The 13,695-nt window shown below is 36.5% G+C and overlaps 1 protein-coding gene across 1 annotated transcript in view; it reads right to left on the bottom strand.

Moving 5' to 3' along the window:
- The window catches only part of LOC136030304 (uncharacterized), a gene marked incomplete in the record, with an annotated part of 169,050 nt that extends 165,355 nt beyond the window's left edge, over positions 1-3,695 (bottom strand). The window contains 1 exon segment of the mRNA XM_065709195.1: positions 3,291-3,695.
- Positions 3,696-13,695: the final 10,000 nt, after the last annotated feature.

Here is a 13,695-nt window from a genome sequence, read left to right as displayed (position 1 = left end):
TTTCATATACGAAGTAATTTCTGTTCGTTTTAAGTTTTAATGTCGCTCCTTACTTCAGTTAAAAAACTTGTTTTTTTGAATTAATCTGCATAGAAACAAGACTTAAAGGGGATTATGGCTTAAATTGTAACAAGCCAGATATAACTCTTGTGGAGATGGGTGTGACAAGGATGGCTTATGTGGCAGACAAAACTCTGATGAGACTAGACACCATCAAGTGTACAAAGAGACAATAGAGCAAGCAATAAAAGACAGGTGATAGCATAAAAGAACCGTGAGAATAACCAGGACTCAAATTCATTGAATAGCCCACCGAAAAGACAGCATCCGAATGGCACTTATTTTCAAGACATTTAGAGTGATAAAGGCTGTTTTCGCTTACATGAACACATTTAAAAATTTGGCAGCATGAGCTGGTATTATTGCATACATATATATCACTTTTCTGTTTTTTTATTATCCATCTTTTTTTTAGGGTAACCAAATTTAGAAATAATAAGCACATGAGGTTTACATGAAATCAAACAACTTTATCCCAAGAATCCCATTTTGAACTGTACACTATAATCATAAATGAGTAAAACTATTCAATTCCCCATTTAGAACTATTTTCAAATATAGTTCACAAAAAAATCAGCAAAATTTCCCATAGGCTATTAACCTACCACTATGTCTGGTCCCATTAGGCGAGAAATACTATTATTAACACATTTATTAACACGATTTGGAAAACAAGTCAAAATCAGTAAAATTGTGTATAAAGCCCTGGCCTATATCCAAGAAAAGGGTTGGGGGCTAGAAAGCAATTATCATGGTAGCGTCTATTGTAAATTTATTGGTGTCCCGATTAAATGTTTTGATGTTTATTGATATATATTTCCGGCTTTTGTGTTGGGAAGGGAGAATGGTATAAATAGAGATCAGCGCTTCTCTTGCTCCGCCTAGCTACACCAGTGTCGAGCATGAATCTCTTCCTTTATTTTTTATGCCTGATCATGGTTGCAGCGGTAGCTGCAACCTAGTAAAGTGGAAACCACAACCCATAGTAAACAAGAGTTAAAAAACCCGTTCTGAAAAAAAAAACTGCCTAGTGAGAAAAAATAGCCATCTGTCACTGATTCAGGAATAACAACTATAAATTTGTTTGAATCTTAAAAGGAAAAGTTTATCGCAAAAAGGAATTTATGGTAATTTCGAAAAAAGTCTGAAACCCCTCGAAAATGGCGTCAGACCTAAATAAAAATGCACCATGGAATCAACATGGTTGAAAACCATGAATTGAGGAATTACAGCCCCCACCTTGAACAACAAAGAAAATCACTTTTTTGTATCGGTAGCACTGATATGCCTCCTTTTTTCTTCTTCCAGGGCTAGCGGGTTACCACAACTTCGTAGAGATTTTTAATGGCTCTTTGAAAGGTATTTCTCATATCTACGTGCTTTTCATAAATCCTACCATCTACAAATGCCAGATGGCACTAAAAATGGTACTTTTTGTGTCATTTCCCAAGGGGCGGGTCTAGCGGGCTACCAGACCATCGTAGACAGATGTTTAAGAGCTTATGTAAAAGCTGTTGCTCATATCTACGTTAGTCCTATAAATTCCACCATCTGCAAGTGCCAAATCGCACTAATAACGGCACTTTTGGTGCCACATTTGAAGCGAGAAAGCTGGGGCAAGTGGGCAACGAGAACTTTTTAAAGAAATGTTTAATGGCTCATTTGAAAGCTATTGTTCATGTCTACATACTTTTCATAGATTTTACCATCCATAAATGCCATATAGCACTAAAAAAGGCACTTTTGGTGCCACTTCTTAAGTGGAAAAGCTTGTAAGTACAAAACAGTACCATTCTAATAATTATGGTCCAATAGGTTTACAAGAACCCCTCCCGTATACTCTCCTCCCAAGCCCCCTTAGTAAGTTTAGTAAATTCTCTGCTGACCAGCAGGCTACAGCAACATTAGCAAAGTTAGCGGGTTACCAGAACATCATAGTGAGATGTTTAACGGGTCATTCGAATGGATATTAAAATTTATAGTGCCCTTTTAAAGTGCCCAGAAATATTGGAGGGTAGCTAGCCCCCCGCCGTCTCCCCCTCCCCCAAATTCGTCCGACCAAAATTTTGAAATAGCCACTTCGTTCAACATAGTTCAAAGGTCCAATAAATCTGCTTTTGGTGATAATACGACCCTCCAACGTCCATGGGAAAAGGGCAGTGGGAATATCAAATCCCCTACAGCTTGTCATTCTCACGAATGATTCAGGAATGATCCCCATACCTTCTCAAGACCAGAACATAGTTTCACTTTACTAGAAAAAATACAAATGAACACGCATTGTCACTTCAATATAGCCTACGTACGATGATATTTATTCCTTAACATCTTGAAAATTATCGATTTATCAAAGATGAAAAAGTTGTATTTTTTTTACGAAGTGCACATTACGTTCTGGTCTTGAGAAGGCGTGAAGGTTGTCAGCTCTACTCATATTTATTTCTGCTCGTTTTGAGTTTGACCTCGATTATTTATTGTAATTTCAGTTCGTTTTGGGTTCCATTTATTTATTAATGGTGATTTGTGGTAGTTTTACGATTGGTAGATTACTTAATTATATTTCGACTCAATTTTTGTTTAATGGAGTTCTTTACTTTTCTTTGAAGAACTTAATCGGGGAAAAAAGTTTTTAAATTAATTGATGAAAACATTGATAAGTTTGCAGACATATAACATTCGAAAAGAACATGAATGTAGAAAAAAATTGTCCAAAAAAGGGATCTTGGGTGAGACTGGAGGAAAGGGGCTGTTCTGAGGAAACATCTTAATAAAATAAAGTAGCACTATTGGGTTCCTTATTTTATATTATTTTTCAATAAAATATTTGTTACCCTGACAATGGACCCCACTCTCTCTCTCTCTCTGATAGTCCCATATATAGCCATAAAAATCTATTTTTTCGCTGTTTTTTTTTGTCACTTGATGCGCCGTATAATGGATAGCTCCTATCGGACTCAGAAATCCAGTTTCACCTAAGTGATTGATTAGAATATTAGATGAACCTATTATTTTCAATAGTATAAAAGAGTGGATAGCAATGGAAATGAACTTAATAATCTGATTAATAGAAGTACGCTACAGGTGTAAAATGATAATTTCATATTTTCTTTTAATGTGACATACATCCTAGAGCTGTATATGGGACCATCTGTGGGGAATTGGCTTCCATTGCCAGGGTAACGACTATTATATTGGAAAAGAGCATAGAATAAGGAATCTAATGGTACTACCTTAAAATTTTTCCATTAGAAGAGGTCCTCTCGTCCAGTGTTCCTGAATCTTGCACTAAGATCACCAATTTATATGAAAGCGTTGTCCTACCTCAATTAGCAAGTCCACTCACCGACAAGAGCAATCCGTTAATAAAAAATAAAGCACTGTTTAAAACTAAGACCTCCAATACACTTCCTTTGGTAAATAAAACCCAACTGATCCAGATCACTGACTACTCAGAGCTTTGGCAATTCACCCATGGCACTAAAAATGTTCTATTTTCGTCTTTTTCTATCCTCAAATCCAGATCTATGGCCGAGAAACTAGAGAGAATCCACTTAAAAACAAGGATTACAGTTAAACTATCAAATGCGAAACATAAATATGTGATTTAATGGACAAACTGAACCAGACTGTCAAATTCTGGGTAATGTTCATTGATTCGCAGGGAGCTTGAAAGAGATACAATCTGGCATTAAGAATCCACCTGAACTTGAATTATAGGTTGGTTTTCACCTTTAAGATAATTTGAATTCGTTTTTGTACACCTACGATCATAGATAGATAGTTAATTTATTAGTGATTGAACCGGAAACCCGGTATTTCATATCTACAACTAAAAAAAAACAGTAAAATGACACTAAAAACGAGACAAACACAACAAAGACACAGAAAAGAAAAAAAGGCAAAAAAACGGAAAAACAGAAGAAAAAAAGACTACGGTCTAATTAATAAGTATATAACTTTAGAAATCAACAATGAATATTGATCAAATTGGACCGTATCATTGAAAAATTGGATTACTAAAGACCGAGTAAATTAAACAAGAGCTAAGAGCGGTCAATGTTCCTATTAGATGAACAATTGTTTAGGGTCATGAAACTATTGTTAATAGATGTATTTTGACTTTTTGAACATCTTTTCTCTCTTACAAAACTACCGCAAACCCACCGTTATGGAGTTATTATATATTTGCACATTAGGGGGGGGGGGGGTAAATAGCATATATTAAATACAGCAATGGTTAGTTTACGTATTTAATATATGCCATGCTTTACCCCCATCCCTCTAATGTGCAAATATATAGCCCAAATTTGTTTCTAACTATTCCAGATTCGCGATTTCAAATATCCGATCACCGAAAACGGAAATGATTGCAATTCTATATGTGTAAATACAAGAATATTTGGGTCGGTATAACTCCATAACGGTGAGTTTGTGGTAGTTTTGCAAGAGAGAAAAGATGTTCAAGAAGTCAAAATGCATCCATTAACAATAGTTTCATGACCTTAAACAATTGTTAAGATAATATGAACATTGACCCTAAGAGCTCATATGGCACGTGTGACGAGGTCGGAAGAGCCAAGAGCTCATATGGTATGAGCTCTAGCAAAATTCTAAGAATCAATAGATTGCTTTAAAAGGAAAATCAGAGGCTTAATGCCGGTCGGGATTTAAAATAAGAGCTCTGAGTCACGAAGTCCTCCTAAATATCAAAATTCATAAGATTCGATCACTCACTCGCAAGTTAAAAATACCTCAATTTTTCTAATTTTTCCTCTCCCTTCAGTCCCCCAGATGTTCGAATCGGGGAAAACGACTTTATCAAGTCAATTTGTACAGCTCCCTGACACGCCTACCCATTTTCATCGTCCTAGCACGTCCAGAAGCACCAAACTCGCCAAAGCACTGAACCCCACCATCTAACTCTCCCAAAGAGAGCGGATCCAGACGGTTACTTCAGCCACATATCTACGACATTTATAAGCACTTTCCAAGATTTCTGGTTTCCCCCTCCAGCTCCCCCCAAAGTCAACAGATCTGGTCGGGATTTGAAATAAGAGCTCTGAGACACGAGTTCCTTCAAATATAAAATTTCATTAAGATCCGGTCACCCGTTCTTAAGTTAAAAATACCTCAATTTTTCTAACTTTTCAAATTAACAACCCCCAGCTCCCCCAAAGAGAACGGATCCGTACCAATTATGTCAATCTCGTATCTTTATCTTATGCTTATTCTTCCCACCAAATTTCATCCCGATATCTCCACTCTAAGCGTTTTCCAATATTTCCGGTATCCAAGATTTCAGTTTCCAACCCTCCAACCCCTCCAGCCCTCTCCACCCCTCCAACCCTCTATGTTCCCGGAACCGATTCGAATTGAAAATGGAGCATCTGAGACATAAGATTCTTCTATATATAAAGTTTCATTGAGATCCGATCACCCATTCGTAAGATACCTCCATTTCACGTCTTACAAGAATTCCGGCTTCCCCCTCTAAATCTCTTCAATGTCACCGGATCTGGTCGGGATTTAAAATGAGAGTTTTAAAGCACAAGATCCTTTTAGATATCAAATTTCATTAAGATCTGATCACCCATTCGTAAGTTACAAATACCTTATTTGTTCTAATTTTTCCGAATTACTCCCCCCCAACTCCACCAAAGAGAGCGGATCCAGTCCGGTTATGTCAGTCACCTATCTTGGACTTGTGCTTATTCTTTCCACCAAGTTTCATCCTGATCTCTCCGCTTTAAGCGTTTTCCAAGATTTTCGCCCCCCCCCCCTTAATGACACTGCACCCGGTCGGGATAAAAAAAAAATAAGAGATCTAAGTTTCGAGGTCCTTCTAAATATGAAATTTCATTAAGATAAGATCACTCTTTCGCAAGTTAAAAATACCTCATTTTTCTAATTTTTAGAATTAACCCCCCCCCCCCAAATCCGCCCAAAAAAGCAGATCCGTTCCGGTTATGTCAATCCCGTATCTAGGGCTTGTGCTTATTTTTCCCGCCAATTTTCATCCTGATCCCTCCACTCTAAGCGTTTTCCAAGATTTTAGGTTCCCCCTCAATTCCCCCCAATGTCACCGGATCCAGTCGGAATTTAAAATAAGAGCTCTGAGATCACTCCTTCGTAAGTTAAAAAATACCTCACATTTCTAATTTGTTCAGAATTAACCCCTCCCCCCCCAACTCCCCCAAAGAGAGCGGATCCGTCCCGGTTATGTCAATCACGTATCTAGGACTTGTGCTTATTTTTCCCACCAAGTTTCATCCTGATCCCTCTACTCAAAGCGTTTTCCAAGATTTTAGATTTCCCCCAATGTCACCGGATCCAATCGGGATTTAAAATAAGAGCTCTGAGACACGATATCCTTCTAAACTTCAAATTTCATTAAGATCCAATCACTCCTTCGTAAGTTAAAAATACCTCTTTTTTCAATTTTTTTCGAACTCCCCCCCCCCCCTCAGATGGTCAAATCGAGAAAACGACTATTTCTAATTTAATATGGTCCGATCCCTGATAGCCTGCCAAGTTTCATCGTCCTAGCTTGCCTGGAAGTGCCTAAAGTAGCAAAACCGGGACAGACAGACGGACAGACCGACAGACAGAACGACAGAATTTGCGATCGTTTTATCTGTGTAGGGAATAATTTAGTTGGCTGTGACCAGTTTATAGATCGGGTCAAGTAATGAGACGGGTTGAATTTTTAATTTTTAAAGACAAAGATCATATCCTTGTTATGAAAAAAGTTCATCGTCCAGCTACTGACGGAATTCTCGAACTTATTATACCGATTATGATATATTGCATTGTGAAAACGGTATGGGGGACAGCAAGAGAGGGAGCGGTATTCTTTTATATTATAATAACTGTGCGATCAGCAAAATGGCGAAATAGTGGAAATACAGAGAGTGAAAAATTTGGCCAGACATTAGGACGATTTTTGTTAAGATAACGTAACAAGGATATTTCAATAACCAGATAATCAATTGGAATTACACCAGAAATGGCGGCTATGACCTCAATTGAAGCAGTTCTAAAATATTTGAAAATCCAAATCAGGAAAGGCCTTTGAGCTGATAGTAGGGCTTTCCTTATATGTGTTTTCCGGATTGCACTAATCAAACACTAGGTGGTAAAGAACTGTAAGTAAGGAGCAACCCGGCTCAATAGTAACCGAAACTCTAAAAACAGACTTAATAGATATATCAAAAGAATCGGCTTATGATGCTGATTTTAAATATACAAGTTTCTTAAAGATTAGTCTTACCCATTAAACTCTACGAACTTGAGAAAATTCGCCTGATTTTCGAAAAAAAGGAGAAACACCCCTAAAGTGTTTGAATCTTGATGAAAATCGCAACTCCAGATTTAGTGTAAAAGAAAACCCTACTGTAGTGGTTTATCTGCAAAAATGTGGAATTTTGTATTTTTGGCGGGAAGAAAGATCACGGATGCGTGTTTAATTGCCAGGGGAAATTATTCACTGGGAGAATTTGCCAGAATTCCTATACAAAATTTATTTTGAATTCCGTGGGGAGAGGGATTTCTCAGTGGAGGTGGGGCTAGATTCCCTGGCACTAATTAAAAACGATAAGAAAATAAATCAAACAAACAAGTTTTTTCAACTGAAAGTAAGGGGCAACATTAAAACTTAAAATGAACAATAATTATTATGTATATGAGGGGGCTTGTCCCCTCTTTAATACCTCGCTCTTTACGCTAAAGTTTGAATTTTGTCCCAATTCTTTAAGAACAACTCCTGAAACACAAGGATCGTTTAATTAGAGCAATAGGAAGTTTTTTAAAAGCACTAAAAACTTTAGCGTAAAGAGAGAGTTGTTAAAGAATCGTAAAGAGAAGGAAACCCCCTTCATACACGTTAATGATTTCTGTACGTTTTAAGTTTTAATGTTGCTCCTTTCTTTCAGTTGAAAAAAACTTTCTTAAATTTAATCCATATAGGATCAGAAAACAGAATAGTACTTTCAATAACACTTATTATAAAGCAATCTTAGGGCGGACGGTTTTAGACTCCAAGCTGATCTGGCAGTGTTAAGAAGGCGACTGGAATACTGTTTAACTGAATTCACTATGTATATGAGGAGACCATAGTAATTTTCTATCTAAAATAACCCCCAAGTATTTGACGTTATTCTGAGTTTTAATCATATTACCACCAAAGCATAGCTTAATAGGTGGGGATTTATGTTTGGTGCACTGTATATAAATTATATACAGTATAATGACGACTCAGAGATATTTGGCTACTACAGTCTTGGTGCGCATAAAAGCTCCGCCCATATACGCGTACGTCCTCGTCCATCAACAATTCAGTGCATATTATCCTGGAACACGTATTTTGGCAGACTCAAAATGCTTTAGAAATCGACTCGAGACTTCTCAACCTACTCATAATTTCTAAAAACATCTAACAACAACGTTACACTACTTATTAGCGATTTTATTTATGAATTGGAATAAATTAATTTAAAACTAGATTCTTTAAAATTTAGTGTTACAAAGGTAATGTCAAGTTTCGCGTTCAAGAGAAATCTGACTTGTCCACCCGTGAAAAAAAACTAATATCTCTTATATTTTTATGTTCTCCACAGCATCGTCTGTCTAAGCTTGAAATTTGCAACTAATGTCAATATTTAACCCGAGTAAATCATTTATATCTATAGATCAAACGAATGGAAACAATATGCCATATGGGGGCATGCATTTTCTAACTTAAGAGAAGCAACATCTTCAAAGAGAACAAATCTATCACTTGAGTAACTATGAACTAGTTTTAGAATACCAGCAGAACAATTTTGATGTATCAGCTTTTTTATACTACCCGTATGCCAAGCATTATGAAACGCATCTTTAAGATAAGAAAAAAACAAGCATAAAATGAACGATTTTTGCTTTTTATTATTCTCCACAATTGATAAGATATTATCTAATGCATCTACTGTTGATTTATTTGTTACAAAGCCAAATTGTGAATCAGAGATACAATTATTAGTGTTAACTTAAGAAATCAATTTTATCCGAAATTAATCGTTCAAAATTTTTTCCAACATTAGACAACAAGTTAATAGGTCTATAGGAAGAAACAAAACCATTTTTATCTTTATTCTTTTTACTAATGACAAGAATATTAACAGCTCTGCATTCCTTGGGGAAATATGACAACTCCAGACAAGCATTGATAATTTTCAACATAATAGGGGATAAGGCATCGACATTTTCTTTTTTAAAAAAAAAATTTAGGATCCCGTCCTGGCCATCTACTTTCATTGAGCTTGTATTCCTTATATTTTGTCTAGACGGACTTCATTTACACCGTTTCCATTGTTATTTAATACGATTGTAACTTCTTGTCTAAGATTACGATGACAATCCCTGTCATAGTATTTATCGTCACGAGGAAACAATTTAGAGGGAAGTTCTTCTCCTGCTTCACTCACTAAGATAGTGTATGTTCCCTCATCTTTCTTAATGTGGGTCGGTCGTTCAACACCATTAAAGGACTTGCATATTTTAAGTATTGTGTGCCAGGGATCAGAGCTGCCTTTGGTTGATAAAAAGTTTTCCAGTCTTCTGAATTCGCTTTTAGAATTACAGATTTGTATTTTTTTCTAGTACTTTCACATTGTTTACACAGTTATTCGACGGACATTGTCTACTTAATCATTGAAGGTGGCGGTATTTTCTTCTAAGAAGACTTAGCTCCTGAGTCCACCACATAACATACCTCTTGTCATTAGCAGAGTAAACAGGGGAAGATTAAGACATGGCTTTAATGATTAATTTTGTCATACATTTCATCGCTTGATCTATTTCTGGCTGAGATAAAAGGGACATAGCATAAATATTATCAACGCTATCCAACAAAATATCACTGAAACCACTCCAGTTGATTTTGTTAAAATTAAAACTAGAATCAGCGATAGGGATATGTTTACTAGGACTATATAACAAGTTAAACATAATATACTTATGGTCTGATAGGGAAGGGTAATCGAAAACAACTATTAGTGATGTTTCATAAGCGCCCGAAAAAGATTGAAAAGCATTGCAGATTTCATACACCTTTGGAGGAACGACATTGTAATCCATCTAGGTTCAAAATAATAAGCCACAACCCAAAATAATGCTAGGTGTCTGTCGAAGGGACCTCTTTTAACATTTGCGCAAAATCAACCTCAATTCTTTGTTCCTCTTATCCAGCCACTGAATCAACGGGTGAGCTTCTAGTCGCACCTTGCGCCTACATGAATCTAGTTTTCAACTCCTTTTGTCACTTCAAGAAGAATTGCACCCAGTTACTTACAGCCCATACTTTGGGACATTGGAGAGGTCTTTCTTTTGTTTACTATTGTCTTTTTATTTCTGGTAATAAGAAACAACAGCATCCCCATCTCTCCCTCTCTGTTTGCTAGGATTCAGGAAGCATAGGGGGGGGGGAACTTTATTTAAGGCTTAGTAAGGAGGAATTAAAATGGATAATATTGACAATGTGAAATTGTTTACCACTCAATGATTAGAGAAAGCATTTGAGAAGGGAGAAGTTGAAGATAGGACCTTATTTTTACCAAATGTATGGAACTTGGGAGGATGATTTCATTCATTTTTCAGCTTTTGCAAGAAATTAAACGAACTGAGGTCACGAATTTTCCAGGGTTCTACAAAAGGGAGGAATGCGTGGATTTTAAATTAAGTGGTGGCAACAGAAATTACCCCATATATGAGAGGAATGCTCGCTCTGTAACCTGAAGTCGCAAATTGCTTTAAAAATGCTTCTCATTCGAATTCAACGCTTCTTGTGTTTGAGCAGTTGCTCTTTAAGAATTAGGATAACAAAGTCAGACTTTAGCATACCGAGCTAAGGATTGAGAAGGGGGCAGCCCCTCCTTACATAAGGAGTGATTTTAGTTCATTTAAAAGTTTAACGTTGCTCCTTACTTTCATTTGAAGACTTTTTTTCAATTTCATTTCTGATCTTTCCTAAAATCATGCCCAGGCCCAACCAAGATATGAGGTGGCCTCATGGCCCCATAAACTCTCGATGTCTTGCTGGTACCATTCCGCTTTCCCAGTTTTTCTGCTTCACAATTATAAAATTGGATTGTAATTAAAATTTTGAAAAAATTCAATATTTGGTAAAATTTTTGGTAAACAGCAGATATGTTGAATATGTTATTAATGCTATTTTCATTGCAGAATATCTGGAGGACAGAAAGGGGTATTATTTTTCAAGTTGATTAAAATTCTACATGAATTTCTATGCAGCTGAAGCTGCTGTAATCTCAAATAGGTTTTTTTGGGGGGTATAAATACATCAAATACCTTATCTTAGACCTTGGATCCTCGCAATTCAGGAATAAGGCGTTTACAAAGCCTCATCAGATATCATGGAGCTGAGCTGAAGCCCTGATGTCCTTCCACAACGGTTAAAGGACATCTCATAAGGTTTGTTGCAAGTCTTAAGATTTGTCTTGGTTGACCTCTTTTACACCCCCCCCCCAGAGATGTCAATCATAAACTATACATGGGAGTCAGTCTTCTTGCTTACCAAGAACATGGTCCATCTCCTATGTTTTAAAAGGTCAATAACTATTGGCTGACACATTCACCGGTAAGCTTGAAAGTTGATGCCCAGTTTTAAATGCTTTTTCCAGCCATGTCCAGGATTCACCTAAAGCATATTTTTTTTCAAAAACTAGGATAAGGTTTATTCACTTGCATAGGGGAGAATACTCAAATCTCGATTGACCTGCTCAATTGATTTATCTTTGCATTTCAGAATCAGCAAAGAAACAGCTGTGGCCTTGCTCTTTGCCTTACTGACATTCAATGTAAGTCTCATGTTTTTGGCCTATTCATCTATGGTGTCAAGTAGCAGCTGCAGTTGCTGTTTTGCTTCTTTGAAAAGAACAATGTCATCAGCCAAGTCCTTATCATAAATCTGTTGGTTTCTGATCTTGTCTGTTGGCAACAGGCTATAAAGCCTGAAGACTGCCACAGAATGTAGTCCATTACAGTGACTCATATAGTTTGATCATCATTTTGACTAGTGTATCAGGTACTCCATAATATACTAAAATCTTCTATGAAGTAGTTTGATCAGCAGAACTGTATATAAGGCCACAGCTGTGGCCTTGCTCTTTGCCTTACTGACATTCAATGTAAGTCTCATGTTTTTGGCCTTTTCATCTATGGTGTCAAGTAGCAGCTGCAGTTGCTGTTTTGCTTCTTTGAAAAGAACAATGTCATCAGCCAAGTCCTTATCATAAATCTGTTGGTTTCTGACCTTGCCTGTTGGCAACAGGCTATAAAGCCTGAAGACTGCCACAGAATGTAGTCCATTACAGTGACTCATATAGTTTGATTATCATTTTGACTAGTGTATCAGGTACTCCATAATATATTAAAATCTTCTATGAAGTAGTTTGATCAGCAGAACTGTTATATTTCATATTTCATCATGCATATACAATGAAATTTTATATGTATTATAAAATAACAGCTAGAAGAGCAGTCCAGACAAATATGTAGGCTCAAAGGGATACCTTCAACATTTCTGTGTGATTCCATCAACTCCAGATGCATGTCATTTTTCAACTTTTTTACAGCTATCAGCACTTCTTCAGTGCAGGGAGGAGGCTCAGCACTAATGTCTTTTTTTAAGAAATGTGTATCTGTTACTGTTTCTAGAGCATCAGGTCTGGGTCCAAAGACTTTTTCAAAATGTGACTTTAAAACTTTCTCATTGTTAAGCACAATTCAACATTACTCACTGTTCAACATAGGAAAAGAGAAATACCAAATATATTCCCAGAAATTAAGAGGTAAAGTGCACCCTTTGAGGCATATGCTTTCCTCCTGCCAATAAAATGAATCACAGCATCTCCTTCATGATAGCCTTTTTATTTTATTTTTAATGGCTTATAATTTTATGAAATGCAAAGCAAATCAGTTTAGTTAAATGAAGCATTAAAATAAATTTCAGAAAGATTTTTCTGCAATAAGAGGGGATGTACCACCCTGCAAGACCCTTATTCAAGCTTAGTCTAAATGAAGGGAAATGGGAGATTAACTCCAGCAAGCCCCCCTCCCCCCTTGACCCTTTCCTACAGCTATCTGTAAAATTACAGAAAGTTAGGTAATTTAGGCATTTAAACGCACTCTTTCAGGCATCTATTGACCCCTCTGCAGCCAACACAACAATCCATCATCCCTTCTTCATAATAGTTGATGCACAATTATCCAACATTAAACCTAGTTTCATAAAATTAAGTAAATTAAATTAGCTAAATCAAACAGTTTGTCATAACAAACTGTAAGTAAGGAGTAATCCAGCTCAATAGTAACCAAAACACTAAAAACCGAAATTTTTATACAAATAGATACATCAAAAGAATCAGTCTATTATGCTGGTTTAACATAGGTAAGTTTTATTAAGTTTAGCTCTGCCCATAAAAGGTTAAAAGCCTGAGAAAATATACCTGATTTTCAAATAAGGCAAAAACACCCCCTAAAAGCCATAGAATCTTAATGAAAATCACACCATCAGATTCTGCATATGAGAGAACTCAACTGAAGAGGTTTCATTCTCATATCTGCAGAAATGTGGAATTT

This window comes from Artemia franciscana, chromosome 1 (genome assembly GCF_032884065.1).
Source record: "Artemia franciscana chromosome 1, ASM3288406v1, whole genome shotgun sequence".
Taxonomy (NCBI): domain Eukaryota; kingdom Metazoa; phylum Arthropoda; class Branchiopoda; order Anostraca; family Artemiidae; genus Artemia; species Artemia franciscana.
Note: the sequence above shows the minus strand (reverse complement) of the source record. Positions and strands in the feature narration are given on the sequence as shown.